The following is a 15,448-nucleotide window of genomic DNA, read 5'->3' on the forward strand; positions in this document are numbered from 1 at the left end:
CCGCGGGTGAGGCCGGCGAGCGCCGAGGACCCCGCGTCCCCGAGCTCCGGGCCCCGACGCGCGTCTCGCCCGCGACGCCCACCTGCGCCGCCCGGAGGGACTCAGAGCGCCAGCGGCACCTGCTCCGGGGCGGGACGGGGCTCCGGTGAGCCCCCATCCCGAGGCCCTGCACCCCTCTTCCCGCAGCGCTGAGCTCAGCGGCGCCGTCGGCAGGGGGCGGGCGAGGCCCGCGCACCCGGGGCTGCACCCCGCGCCTGAGGATGGGGTCGCGGAAGGGGCGCTGCACCCTCGGGAAGCTCCCGTCTGCGGACTCCGTGGGCTCCGGAAACAAAGATGGGGACACCTGCCCCAAGCACGCACTTTTCACACACTGTAGGAACCAGAGACTTAAATTTTTAATCATGGCCCAAAACACATAATTTCTTTCTGCTCTGCAGAGTAACAGGGTGAACACAGAGCAGATACTCCCATGTCCACCCCGGAGGCCCGCGCTGCACCCCTCTGAAATAGAGCCAGCTGCATAAATAAAAATCTCAGCTTGTTTTTTAACATGGCTCAGTCAAGAAGTCCCGTCCTTCTTGTGAGATCGCAATCCAGAGTCTAGTAATTCTTGAAAAACCACGGATCTTTCATTTAGGGACTACTTCCTGCAGCTCTGAGACAAACAGACCGACAGACAGACCGACAGACAGACCAACAGACGACGGGGGACTTCAAACCAAGTGTTCTGTTGAAGTTACTAAATTGTCCATTAACTTCCTTAAATTTACTCTCCTGCTATATTCTGGAGAGTTTTCTTTGCTCTAGCAGAGCCTCTACTTCAAGTTACACCGACATATGACTTTGTGATATTGGTTCTAAATTCATCTGCTCTGGGGAAAAATCTTGTGGTCATAATCTCTGTGAGTCAAAGAAGCTTTCAGGTTAAATAGGGTTTCCAAGATTTACTGTTTCCGTGCAGCAAGTAGCAAATAGCCCACTAAGTGTAATTGTCTTCCTGTCATTAAAATGTTAAGGGAAAACAGTGGCTCGCTGCAGGGGGTGAACATGTGTGTGTGTGTGCGTGTGCATGTGCATGTGCGTGTGTGTGTGCACGTGCGTATGTGCGTGTGTGCGTGTGTGTGTAAACCTCTTCAAAAATGAAGCTGCACCACCCAAAGCTAGGTTTAATTGTGCTGTAAGTGGGGAGAAATTGTGCTCTAATCTACACCTACGAGGGACCCCGGCACCAATCCCACTTGGAGAAGGGAGGAGACAGGGTCCAACTATCTCATCTGCAGGCGAGGTCACTGACACCCAGAGGTGGCAAGTGCTGTGGTGCCACCTCTCAACCTCCCAGATTTGCATAGCTGCACCCTGAGGACACAGAATGTTCTTTGTCCACTCTGCCACCACTCCTACAGCTGCTAGCTTTGCAACAAAAATGAAAAATTTTATTAAACAATCTTGAGCACCTCCCATATAAGGGGCCACGGGCACTGTCCTGTGCTCGTGGGGATCACCTATCAGTGAATAACCAGATTAAAGCCAAAAAGACTGCTCTAGATCCTTGAAAGGTGCCGAGGCAGCACGACTGAAGCCTTCTCACTGCCGTGACTAACACAGAAAAAGGTAATTATGTAAGGTGATGGGTGTGCTAATTAGCTTGAGTGTGTTCATCATTTTGCAGAGTATACATGCATAGCAAATTTTTATATTTGCGCCCCTTACATTTATGCAAATTTTTTGTCACTTAAACCTCAGTGAGCCACTTTCAGGGGACAGGTTGCTTTAAGATATCACAGTATGAATAAAACTTCGGAGAGAAGAAAGAGAAAGGTAGCATGCTAGTTCAGGGCTGCCTTGGGAAAGGATCAGACCACGATGTCAAAAATGTGGACTATGGGGCTGGGAGAGAGCTTAGCGGTCTAAGCACCTGCCTGGCAAGCACAAGGGCCTGGGTTCGATCCCTGGTACCACATGCTCTACCAGCCCTGGGTTCTCAGGCGTGCTGTGCTAGCCACAGATCCCAGGTGTGTGGCACCTGCCTGTAGTTCCAGCTCTGGGAAGGCTAAAACAGGAGGATCATCACGAGTCCTAGCTGCATAGTGAGACCCTGTACCAAATGAATAAATAAAAGATTTTTTTTTTCAGTTTTTAAAATGTGGACTATGGCTGGGGGACTAGTACTGTTTCAAAAGATCAGGGCACTTTTCCTAAGCAGAATCCAGCAAGAACCCCAAATAGAATAAAATTTAAGGATAAGACTAACACCCTGCAAAGCAGTTAGGGTGCTATTTTACCTGATTAAGTGCAAAACAAGCAGGATTTAAATGTGATCGGTGGCACTGATAGTGTGATAGAAAAGAAAGAGATTTTTTTTAATTTAAAAAATTGTATTTACTTAGAAGCATTCAGAATGTCAACAAAACAGTTGCAACTTTTTCTTTGTTTTTTGTTTTTTGGGGTTTTTTTTGCAATTACAGAGTGGTATTCAGTTAACAGAACAATTATTTCATATAAGCTGCATCAGACACAACTGAAGATGAAAAACTACCGTCCCCATATATAACTAATTTGAGCTGTGCACCAACAAGAACCTGCTTTAAATTTTTATGCCAATTTACAACCCCCGTACTATACCAGGCAAGGTTAGTGGCTATTGAAAATATCACCAGGACAGAGCTATATCTAAAGACACATTCGATGGTATGTTAACTATACCAAAAAAAGACACTGTACAGTTTAAAAACAAATCTTACACAGCTTTACATTTCATTTTTTTTTTCTTCAAAATGAGTGACTTGTGTACAGAAGGGTTAAATAATTTATAGACCAGAAAAAAAAAAAAAAAACTGGGCTAGAACCAACTTATTCATTATCATCCTCTTCTTCCTCCTCCTCCTCATCCTCTTCTTCATCTTCTTCTTCCTCTTCATCCTCATTTTCCTCATCTTCCTCCTCTTCCTTCTTTTTCTTACTTTTTTCAGTCTTGACGACTCCCTTTTTGCTGCGTCAGGTTTTCCTGCAGCCTGGTAGGCAGCGATGTTCTTCTCATACTTCTTCAGCTCAGCAGCCTTCTCCTATGGCTGCTTGTCATCTGCTGCAGTGTTAGTCCACATTTCTCCACGTTTCTTTGCGACATCACCAATGGAGAGGCCACGATGTTCTCCTTTGATTTTTGGGCCATACTCAGAACAGAACACGAAGGCCGAAGGAGGCCTCTTGGACGCATTGGGATCCTTGAACTTATTGTCTGTTTCTCCTTTAGGAGGAATGTAAGTTTTCATTTCTCTTTCATAATGAACCTTGTCCACTTTTGCCACGTCTTCAAATTTTCATTTTTCTTTAGCAGAAATGGTCTTCCAGCTCTCTGAGCACTTCTTAGAAAACTCTGAGAAGTTAATGGAAGCATCTGGGTGCCTCTTGTGCTCCTCTTGGCAAGTTTGCACAAAGAATGCATATGATGACATCTTGCCTCTTGGCTTCTTAGGATCTCCTCTGCCTGTGTTTACTTGTTTTCCTCAGCGAGGTGCAGAGTCGCCCAGTGCCCGTCACTTGCCCCGACGCTGCCTCTATGGAGCTCGATGTACTGCAATGGCTAAAGAGATTTTTGAAAGATAGACTCTTTAAAATATACAGTCTTTCTGCTTCAGAGAAAATAATCTCACCTCTGGTATGCATGAATTTGGATAATTTTAAGTCACAATATGTAGCAAGCATTGTAATTGTTCTTAAGACTGACATTCCCATATTTGGAACTATTTTTGAAAATGCACCACTTGGTTTTTTTTGCTTTGCTTTGCTTTTTGCAGTGACTGGTTAAGTGATGGCTCAGGTATCAGGGTGTAGATTTTACAGTCCGAATTGAACAAATGGAACATATGGCAAGATGGCATACAGGATGACACAGATGTAATCCATCTAATATCCATTTTGTTGTGACCCACAGGAACCAATGTTTGAGAAATGATCATAGTCATTTTCTTGTCAATGAGACAAAATACCCAGTAATCACAAGTTAAAGGAAGACAGGTTCATCTTGGCTCATAGTTGGCGGAGATTTCAGTCCATAGTCAGCAGGGCTACACAGCACAGGGGCAAGGCAGAGGATAAACAGTCCCTGGCATGGTGGCAGGAAGCAGAGAGAGAGACACCAAGGGAGGAGGAGAGACACAGGCCCATCGAGGCCACGCCCCCAGGGACCACTTCCTCCATCTAGGCGTCAGCTCCCAGCACCACACTAAGCTACAAGCTCACCAGTATCACACGGCTGAGTATCACAATTCGACGATACAGTCACCTCCCAAAAGCTCTACCTATGACTGTCTGAGGCTTGAGGGGGAGGACCCAATATAAGCCTGTAACAGCATCATGACCCAAACTTTCTCAGATGTAAACACTCAAGTGTTTTTCAAAAAGTCACATAAATGACATTCATCACAACTCACTTACAATTAGATATATTTGCGAATTTAAATCCCTTCAGTGGGTAGAAGACTTGTGGTTTAAGAAATCCATGACACCCTTGGACCAGTTAAAACAAAGATACGCACACACAAATGATCACAGGGAAGAGTGGCAGCAAAAGGAACAGCAAAGCCAGGGAAATTCACATGATAAAGATACCTGGCAGTTAGCCAAAAGTAAAGACTATAAATATTAATCAGCTGAGAATCAGTGTCACTTTTCTGCAAGAATATTCAGTAATTAAAAGAGTGGGTATTGTGCTGTGCATGTTAGCACAATTGCCACCAACAATATCAGATGCCAGCAGTCCCTGGTGCTAGAAGGAACATGGATTCCTAAGGATGTCACTTAGCAGAAGGTTTACTACATAAGTATCAAGCATTTATGTCAAATTCAAGTGATCCTTCAGAGGAAAGGGGAAGAGAAACCAGGGTTTGCAAATATTTTCTTGCCCTTAAAAGGCAAGAAAAGCCAAAGAAAGAAACTTTGGTTGCACATTCATTACAGGCCAGGCATTGGTTAGAGACTCTCCATACATCACGTCATTTAATCCTTATCTAAAACCTGCAGAAATTGTATTATCCTAACACACTTCAAAGACAAAGCCATCCCTAAGTTGGCTCTGCAGTCCAGGGCATTGTTGTGTTGAGCAAGTCCCAAGGTGTTGAGGCTGAAAAGCTTCGTAAATCATCTACATGAACATCAGCTCTCCCAGCAAGCTGGCAGGCGTTGTAGCCAATGGCAAGGTAAGGGGAAAGAACCAAAGCTCCCATCTGGATGAATCTACGGCAACTCTACTCAGTACTCAAAATAAGAGAGTTTAGGGCTGGCAAGATAGCTCAGTGGACAAGTGCCTGCTTTGGCAAGTGCAGGGACCAGATTTTGATCCCTGGTCTCACATGCTGTGTTGGCCCTGCCCTAGGTGCACTGAGCCAGTCACCGAGACTGGGCAAGGTGGTGCACGCCTGTAATCCCAGCACTGGGGAAGCTGAAAGCAGGAGGATGGCTATGACTCCAAGCTGCATAGTGAGACCCTGTACCAAATACATAAATGAAACTATTAATAATAATAATGGAGTTTAAGCAATGTACCAAAATTATGAAAGGGAGATGAGTAGTTACTGGAAGCCAGAGGAGCAAAGGCCAGAAGCAGCAAAATGGAAAGAAAAGGATGCTGTCCCCTCTCTTCCCTCTATCCAGAGCATAGTGAACAAGACAGAGAAGCAGCCTCCTGGACCGTAAAGGAGATCCCATCTGGATCTCCAGAAGGCTGAAGCCTTCCTTGTCTCTCCCTTCTCTCCCTTCTCATCTAAAGTCCTTGCAGGTTATTCTAGGGTTGACTTTTAAGATCCAGTGGTCTTCTGCTACATGTTTAGTAAGTGATTGCTGGAGTCAAATACAGCTCTTCTCTGGAACATTTGCCAGGCTCCTGGGTGGAAATCCTCCCAGACTTCAAGCTGCCACGACATTAGTTGGTACAGAGTTGGGAGATTTGTCCCGCTCGACTCGCAAGAGTGAGTACAGATTAGCACCACAGCTCCGAGGCACCCATCTGTGCTGCTCCTGTCACTTCCTCCCACGTGGGCTTCTGCTCAAAGAAAGAGCTGCTAAGTTGTGCAGGATGCATGTGGCCCAACAGTGCTGCTCCTGTTTTCACCGCGGTCGGCCCTGATCCCCCTGCCCACTGTGACAGTTTCCCTTCAGTTAGACAACAGGGTGATGTAGGAAGAGGAGGCCTTCTCCTAATCTGCACAACAGCGCCATCTGGGTTGGGTGCCATGCTGCCTGGAGACCACAGACAGGAAGCTACAAACCAAATCCAGCCCACAGATGTCTTCTCTTTAGCTCATCCTGTTCTTTCTTAAATCTTTATACTGAACTCGCCAATATTTAAAAATCAGCAGACAAAAAAATTCTAGATTTTCTTGGAAGACTTAGAGCAGGATGCATTATATTTAAAGCAGTAAGCAACATACAGAAAGTGCCTACACCTAGAACAAGGAAGTCACTCAGAAGGTACCAGAATCCTTCGGCGCACCCTAACTGGTACTTCGCGTTGGGAGGGTCTGGAAGCTGTGTCGCTGGTCACCTCCCTCTTCAGCTCCTCCCTCATCACAGCCCGTCTGCCTCCAGACCCTGCCCCTGCAGCACCCTGTGCTCCTGGCCTGGGCTTCTCCACCCCTGTCCTCCTGCCCAGCATGGACATGACAGGGACCATCAGCTCCTGGCAAGACCCCCCATCACCCCAACACCCTGCTCCACAGAGTAGTCAGAGCAAATTCAAATATATATCTACTTAAATCAGATCAGGCACCGCACAATCCTAATAAAAGGCGAACTCCTTAAAATGTCCTCAGCTAAATTAAAAAGCCACGACTAGTAACTGGCAACACAGTGATAGGAGGACACGTGTCTAAAGAGCACATCAATATCAAAATGATGTACACCCCTGAGGAAAAACTGCGCCCCCTACCAAACGCCCTCATTTCCTCATCTAGACAGACTCTTCTCTTGAACAATTGACTGATGATTGATTGACTGATTGATCAGCTGCTGACTGATTGCTGGAAATTATCGTTACTTACAAGTATGTGTACATTTCCACATGACAAATTCCTTTAAGGCCACATAACATAGAAGGAACAACCTGGTTCCAAATCCTTGCCAACTGCCTGACTTCATGCTGATTATTGACCTTTCCAGGTCTCTGCTCCTTCATCTACAAAAAGAAGTAAAAATAAATAAATAAATAAATAAATAACTAGTATTTATAAGTGTGTGTGCCAGGCAGGTTCTTAGTGTTTTGCATTCAATATTTTAATCAACCCTCACGAAGGCCCTCTGAGGCAGCCACTATTGTGGGTCCCATTGTACACATGGGTACACTGAGGCCCAGCAATGCCCAGGAGGCAGCTGGCTAAGTGAGCGACATGGTATTCAATGCAGCCCACCTGAGGCCAGTGTGAGAGAGTATTTGTGAGGGGCTGGCAAGGCAGCTCCCTGATCTTACCCCACTGGCTTCCTTCCACCCTCCATCTGCACTATCCGGTAGGAGTGAACCCTAAAATACCTCCTGCTCCTGTCACCCAATGTGCTACTGAAGACTCAAAGGAAAACATGCAATATTGAGCATGTTAAATGTCTTGCCCCTTCTGAAATTAATCCCTACCGTATTGAGACCCTGAATGAAATTCTCCAAATCTGCTCCTTTCCAAAGGAACAAAAAATAAATCTCATCTCCTGTGTCAAGTCTGAACACCTACAGAAACCCTTGAATACCAAACCACTAAAACAGCATCCTTGTGTAAGATACAGATGATAGGAGCAATGGAAAAAATGGTAAGTCCCAGTGTATTTCTAACCTTGAACCAAGCCCAAGCACAGCAGGTCCTGGCTATTAAACATGTCTACAGTAAGAAAAAAAACAAAAAACCTACTCCCATTTTTATTCTGAGTTTCCATTCTGAGCAATGAGACCTTGCTAGCTTTCTGAGGTATTGCCACATACAAGATACAAAAATCCTAACAGGGAGGCTTTCTCTCCTTCCCATAGACAGAAAAACAATTCTTGTGTCCTGTTTCATCTTAGACCTTCTGACTTTCTGAACTCACAGAGTTCTGCCATGGAGATGTAATTTTTTTAAAGCCCACTGAAGCAATCATTCTCTTGGGGTGCAGTAATAAAATCACAGCAGCACCATGACCCTGAGCCCTTATCCTTTCTACCTGGGGCTTAAAGAGGCCAGATCACGGACACTGAGAACAGGAAGCTTCAGTGTGAAATCAGTGATCTCATACTTTGACCCTTCAATGGCCTCGGTTTGGGTCTATGCCCTTCTTTAATCCCACTCTCACCCACTGCAGGCCTCCCTGGTGTGCTGCTCAGGCGCGTCAGACCCAGGCCCCTGGTCCACTAAGGGACCACATGCTGCTGGCATTCCCAGCTAGCTGGGAGAAGGCCTTACAGCGTCACCCTGGGGAGATGCTGGAGCTCCCATCCCACCCTCTCCCACAAGGCCAGGGGACAAGGTTGATCATGCTAACCTTAAGAAGCTTGCAGGTAAAACTCTGAATTTGTTAAACAACCAGAGAACAAATGCAGGAACCAGGGTAGGAAAAGAATGTCATTCATCCAAATGCTTTTGTCTTCAAATTCACCAGATCATATATGGCAATACGTACAGCTTTTTTGTATGAAACTCAGAGCTCAATGAAGTTATTTAAGCAAGAAATAAAAAAACTTGCTAGCTTCATTAAGGTCTTAAATTGGGTCCCCGCAATGGCTGAAAGGTTAGGTAAAGGAATCATGATGTATCTTAATATAGTTAGTATATGTTCCACAAAATTATGGTTAGAACCTTGCCTATTAAATGGTCCTATTTTCATTCCTATCGCTAATGTAGAGCCTGAGAAGGTCTGGTAAGTTCAATGTTCTTCCTCTCATTATGTATCCAGTATTATTTTGATTTCTTTCAAGGAATTTAGGCAAAATAGCCCTTGTCACCTGCCCTTAAGTGAGGCCTGGGGAATTTGTAAGGACGTTGTCCTGGGGCTGGAGGCGGAACAGGTCCTTGCCAGGGCAGGAGACGCCTGCGGTGCTGTCTGCCTCATCGGCGCTTTCTCTTCTGGTGGGAATTAACTGGCCTCTCTTAGGGAGACCCAGCTCACCTCACCACCCGCCATGGTCAGTGGCCACTGCTCAGCACAGCAACCAGGGCAGAGGGCCCCTGTGATCCCAGCTAGGCCAGGGAGAGTCCCCGTGCTTGCAAGAGTGCAGAGGACAAGAGACTCTCTCCACTGGCCTGCTAAGGCAGCAGGAGGCAAGCCTGAAGCTGTACTCCGCTGTTTCTGTCATCACATGCAAAGAGAGCTGGGGAGATGGCTCAGTGGAATAAGCTCTTCCCTGGCAAGCGCAAGGGCCTGAGAAAATGGAGTTGAAAAGCAAAGTAGAGAAAGAAAGGAGAGAGAGATTCTTAAGACTTGAAAGGACCGGTCAAATAGCTCAGAGGATTAAAGTGCCTGCAAGCAGGCTCAGGGACTGGGGATTCGATCCCTAGCCTGCCATGCTGCCCTGCTCCAGGGACACGCTGAGACAGCGATTGAGACTGGGCGTGGTGGCACATATCTGAAATCCCAGCTCTTGGGAGGCTGTAAAGAGGTGGATCACTACGAGTCCGAGGGAGCCTGCCCACTAGCTCAGTTGTTTAAGTGCCTTCTTAAACAAAGCATTCTGGCTCAGGATGCTGTGGTTCAAACCCAGATACTCTTGCCAAACCAGAAATGCCTGAAGGCATCTGGAGACAGGAGGAAAAAAAAAATCCTTCTACCACTACGAGTCCGATCTAGTAATGAGACATTGAACACCCTGTAGACTCTTCCCTAAAATTCAAAAATAAAAAATAAAAAATATTTTTAAAAAGCCTTCAGAAAGGACTGACCCAGTCCCCAGTTAAATGGACAGACACAGCCCCTCTGCCTGAGCCATACAAGAGAAATAACCATCTGATTAACAAAGCCAGCTGTCCTGAGACCAGCCCTTCCTCCAGCAAAAGCAATAAGATTTTACCCCGTGTTTAGAAAAGGGTTCTCTTCTCAAGGCTGCTCTTTGGCTGGTCTTTGGACAAAGGCAACTCTAATTTAGGAAAAGTATTAAGACTGAGCTCCAAAGTCCCATTTATTTTAAGTGTATTGATAGAAAGAAGATTCAGTCCTTCCATAAATAAATGATGTGTACGAGGCACATGTTGAACGTTGGCACTGTCACACAGCCATGAGCGAGGGACGCTGTCAGACATGCGATGCCCCCACTCCGGAGGAGGAAAGTAGGCAAATAGGTACCCGGATGCATGACTGGGGAGAACACCAAAGTGAGATGGGGAGAATCAGGCCTGAGGGGTCGGCTGAGGGGGAGCCCCTTCTGGAAAGGTGGCAGTTAGCGGAAAGCAGGAGACTGGGCAGCATGAGGTGTCCACAGCAAAGAGCAAGGCTAAGATGAATGCTCAGGGGTGTGCGTGGTCACGGCAGGGCCTGGGACTAGCGGGAAGGCCAGAGTAAGTGGGGCCAGTGGTGAGAGACAAAATCAGAAGGAGGAGAGCATGACTGGGGGCTTGGGGATGAAAGAGGTGAGCTGACTTTGTCCGTGGGACAGTTCTGCCTGCCATGGAAGCAACGGCTCGCGGGTGCTGGAGAGCCAGCAAGGGCAGAAGCTCTGAGACGTTTCCCCGGAGAATGCTGTACAATCTGTCTGACGGATCTGCGGCAAAGGCTCTGATGATCCATGAGGAAGCCACCGGATAATTTCAAACGAAGAACCGCGCATCTACAAACGACTCCCTGGTGCACCTGCAGAGGACTCCACAACCACTGTGCACGAGTAACTAGTGTTGCAGTTCCTTGTTGCTCTAGATGGGTGGTTCTCAGTCAGAGATCATTTTCTCCCCCTGGAGATATCTGGCAATTTCTAGAGGCATCCCTTTCTTGATCCCCACAGGTGGAGGGTGGAAGAGGGAAAGAGGCACCAGCAGCTACTAGATACAGACCCGGGTCGCAGCTCAGCGTCCTCTAATCAGAATACATCCTCCAGGGGGCCGGGGAGACGGCGCAGTAGAATGAGCACTAGCCTGGCAAGCGCAAGGACCTGAGTTCAATCCCCAGTTCTGCCAAAAATTAATAAAGCATGCATGTTCCGCACCAAGGAATTATTATCCTCCAGTATCAGTGGGATTGAGGATGGAAACCATAGCCTGCACCGATATGAAGATGCATTGTTCTCAATTTTTACTTTACTGACTCTTAAACTTGCGATAAAAGAGAGAAGCACAGGCGGAGTTGGATCATCTTTTTGCCTGACCATTTAAAAGGCGAAAATTCTAGCTACCGTTCTGCATTTAGGAACAACTTCTTAAACTGAAATAAAATGAACAGTGGCCTATGTTTCCAGATCAGAGCAGGAGGTCATGGGGTAGGGAGAAAAAGTGATATTACAATGTTCCAGAGTTTGCAACAGGAAGATTTGGGGAAAAAAATTTTTTTTAAATATGAAAATGTCATTCCAAGAAAACAAAAGTACCTGGCACAGATTTTGCTTTGGGGAAGAAAATGCTTTTGAAAGTCCAACTGGTTGTATAATTAAGCGATAATGAATGCAGCGCTGTGCTTTGTATTCGTCCCAGCACACCGCCTTGAATCTGAGCTAGCAGTGCTGAATCCCTCCGTGCTCGGTCCTCAGTGAAGTGCAAATCAAGGCTTCCAGGGCTACAGAGGAGCAGCCAGGAAAAATGAACCACAGATATCGGGTTTCCACACTGCCTACTTGCTAGCAGTGGGCCACGTCGTTTGTGCAAAACACACTTAGGAAGAGGCGATCTGCTAGCAGAACAGAAAATGAGCTCTCTCACTGGTGGCTTGCCTGGTGTGACGGCCGTCTATTTCTGAAGAGAGAAGGGCTATCCATTTCCATTTTACAGCAGGAATAGGAGTGCTGTACTCGGGGGTGGGGATTTAGTTCACCAGTGATTTTACTTAGATGAAGTATAATTAGTATTAGCTACGTGGGCGCTGGCTAACGTCACACATAACAAAGCAGTGCACGGGTGCTGACGTCAGCTTTCTGCTTGGTTACGGAGACAACAGAGGACTGGGAAGCTTGATATGGCAAAAGCTGGAGAAGGGTGTTTCTAATTACTGCATCAAAACCAATACTCCAGAGCATGCAAACACATGAAATTCCCAACATGATGAGCTACTTAATATATTATCACCGTAACTGATGGACCTGTGTGCGGATAGTCATTCAGGAAAGCCACTGTCATAGGATGCTTGTAGCTTGAGGTTGAAACACAAAGTGCGAAGTGACAGAAATTTGCCTTACGTTTTTCTACAAATTAGTATTCTCTCCAGCAAGGACTAAAACACGAATTCCACAAAGAACTTAGAGGGAAATCGTAGTGGGAATTAAAATAGTGTGACACCCATTCAGGTACAAGTACCGCTTGTATCCAAGTAGCATGTTGTGCGCAGGCTCAGGGGTCTGCAGAGCAGTCCGCAGGTAAGCAAAGGGCTCTTGCAGCCAACGACGGCGGCTTGGTCATCGCTCCTGGGCCTCATCCTGCTATTCGGCCCCCGCTCCCTGGAAGGAGGCTTGGGGAACTGGGAAACTCACGGCTCTAAAGAAGAACTCCTGCGCACAGTGAAAGATGCTGTTTTTATGCCGATAAATCAGGCATAGTTCGAGACAAACTCCGGGAGCTTCAGGATCAACTACTCAAGCGGAGACAACAGCTTGCGGACAACCCCTTCTCCTCGCCATGGGAAGGAATGTTCCCCTACCTTGTACCCATATCGGCACCCCTCTTTTTGCTCTTACTCTTGCTCATGGTAGGACCTTGCATTTTTCAAAAGCTTACATCCTTCATTAGTTCACGCATAGATGCCTTTGCTGCAAAGCCCATTCAGATACATTATCATCAGCTGGAAATGGCAGATCAACAAGAGTATCGTGAGAGGGTTCCCCTAAATGGGCCCCACGATGATGTGAAAGATGTAAGACGTAGACAGAATTTTAGAATTTTAGAGAAATATTTCTGAAATGAATACATAGCATGAGATTCATAATAGATTGCACATTGTAAAAAATTATTTACAAACTTAAATGAATATAACAATAAAAATTGTCTAAAATAAACATGAAGGGGCCAGGGAGATGGCTTAGTAGAATAAGCGCTTGCCTGGCAAGCGCAAGGGCCTGAGTTCAATCCCCGGTTCTGCCAAAATATAATAAAATAAAATAAAATAAATATGAAGAAGAAAGAATTTACAGATTAGTCATGTAATAGTTCACTCTGTGCTAAAATCAAGAAACTTATATTCACATAATTAGAATTCTCGAAGTAGAAGGGGGTAGGCAATAAATATTTAAAGATTTAAAATTTCAGAATTTAGCTAAAATTATAGCACCACATTTCCAAGAAAAATGAACCTTTTGCACAAAAAATATGAATAAAATCATACCAAGATACACAAAAATGAAATTGTTACAAGCTAATTGTAAGGAAAAAAATCATTAAAGCATATACATAGAAAACAATATTAGCTATGGAAGAACAAAATTAAATACCATATTATTCCACACTCAAAAAAAAAGAGCAAGTGGGTAAGAAACCTGACTTACTAAGGGGCCAGCCAAATAGTTCAGCAGATTAAAGCACCTGCTTAGGCAGACATAGGGGCCAGGAGTTCAATCCCTGGGCCTGCCATAGGCAATTGATACTGGGTATGGCGGCACGTGCCTGTAATCCCAGCACTTGCAAAGCTATAAATAGAAGGATCACTACGAGTCTGATCTATACAGTGAGACCTTGTACACCCTGTAGACCCTGTACACCCTGTCCTAAAATACAAAAAAGAGAAAAGATAAGAAAAAAGAAACTAAACTTATTAATTCAAAGGACTAAAAAGAAAAAAAAAAAAGATCTGTCCTTATTGAATTTTATACTTAGCAAACATACCTTTGAAAACTAAAAGTAAAATATTTTCCAGTTATAAAAACTCAAAATATTCTAATACCTCTAGACATGGCATATAGAAAATAGCAAAGACCATAGTCCAGAAGGCAAGAGAAGTTTCTGTATGGTCCTGGATAAAGAATAAAGAGCTCTGGGCCGGGGAGATAGCACAGTGGAATAAGCGCTTCCCTGGCAAGTGCAAGGGCCTGAGTTCAATCCCCGGTTCCACCAAAAAAAATAAAAATAAAAATAAAAAAAATAAAGAACTCTCAAAATGGTAGTTATGCAGGACTATTTAAAATATAATTATATTAGGTGAATCCATTTAAAAGGTCATTGAAGATTTTCACAAAACGCTATCAATCTTATGTCAGGTTATATATGGATTTTTTTCATATATATGTATGTGTGTGCATGTGTGTGTGAAAGACAAGAATTAATATAAAGTCAGTGGAAAATTAAAATATACTTTTTAAAATTTCTAATACTAGGAGAAAATATCATACCATGTCTTATAAGTACATTGTAAGTCAAAGATACAATATAAATCATAAAACAAAAATTAAAATTAAACCATAGTCAGAAAATTAAATATTAATTAATTAAAAATTAAATTAAATATTTCAAAACAATACTCCCAAATTAAAATTAAATTCTGAGTTCAACTAAGAGGCCAGAATGTAGTGTATCACATGTAGAACCTGTGATCAATTCAGAGTATTCACATAGTGTTTTGAATAGGTTAATCTATACAAAAACCCCAACTAGGAAAAAGTTTTCATGAAAAGCACTTCTAACAGTTTGGGGACAGGATATCGCACAAACTTCTAGGATGTGGTGGATGTGGACAGTGTCCATGACGCTCACTGGTGCCCAGGTGTCACTTGTGGGACTGAGCCACTGCTATTTCCTTGATACCCACTCTGGAGACCCAGAGAGAATCATGGCCCGTAGGGTGCAGGAGAAGTTCATTTGTAGAGTATGCTGATAGAAATATTTTGCTGCTGTATACAAAAGAATAATTGAAAGATTTCTGTTGTGTGCGTCTTTTTCTCCTGTGTTTAATTATTTGCCCTATTGGGTGGTTTCTTTCCATTCTCATTCATGGAGTTGTGGTCATTTTGATCCCTCTCTAGACTATCTTTCAGTAGTCTGTGTAGGGCTGGCTATGTCATCATGAAGTTCTTTAGTTGTTCTTTGTCATGGAAGTATTTCACTTCTCCATTACACTTGACAGTTTTGCAGGATAGATCAGTCTGGGTTGGAATTTGTTTTCTTGCAAGACTTGAAGTACTTTGCTCCATGCTCTTCTTAACCTGATGATTTGTGAAGAAAAATCTGCCATTATTCTGATGGGTTTCCCTTTAAATGTGATCTGTTTCTTTTCTCTAGCAGCTTTTATTTTTTTTTAATTTATTTATTTGTGTGTGTGTGTGTGTGTGTGTGTGTGTGTGGCCAGCTCAGCCCACCAGGGGGCGGGGCTGGCTGGCATGTGG

At 44.7% G+C, this 15,448-nt stretch overlaps 2 pseudogenes; one reads left to right on the top strand and one right to left on the bottom strand.

The window, feature by feature from the left end:
* Positions 1–2,865: 2,865 nt before the first annotated feature.
* LOC101571904 lies at positions 2,866–3,479 on the bottom strand (annotated as a pseudogene).
* Positions 3,480–5,144: 1,665 nt separating this feature from the next.
* LOC105742468 overlaps positions 5,145–15,448 on the top strand; it is a 69,369-nt pseudogene continuing 59,065 nt past the window's right edge.

This window comes from Octodon degus, unplaced genomic scaffold, assembly GCF_000260255.1.
Source record: "Octodon degus isolate 3935 unplaced genomic scaffold, OctDeg1.0 scaffold00004, whole genome shotgun sequence".
NCBI classification, from domain to species: Eukaryota; Metazoa; Chordata; class Mammalia; order Rodentia; family Octodontidae; genus Octodon; species Octodon degus.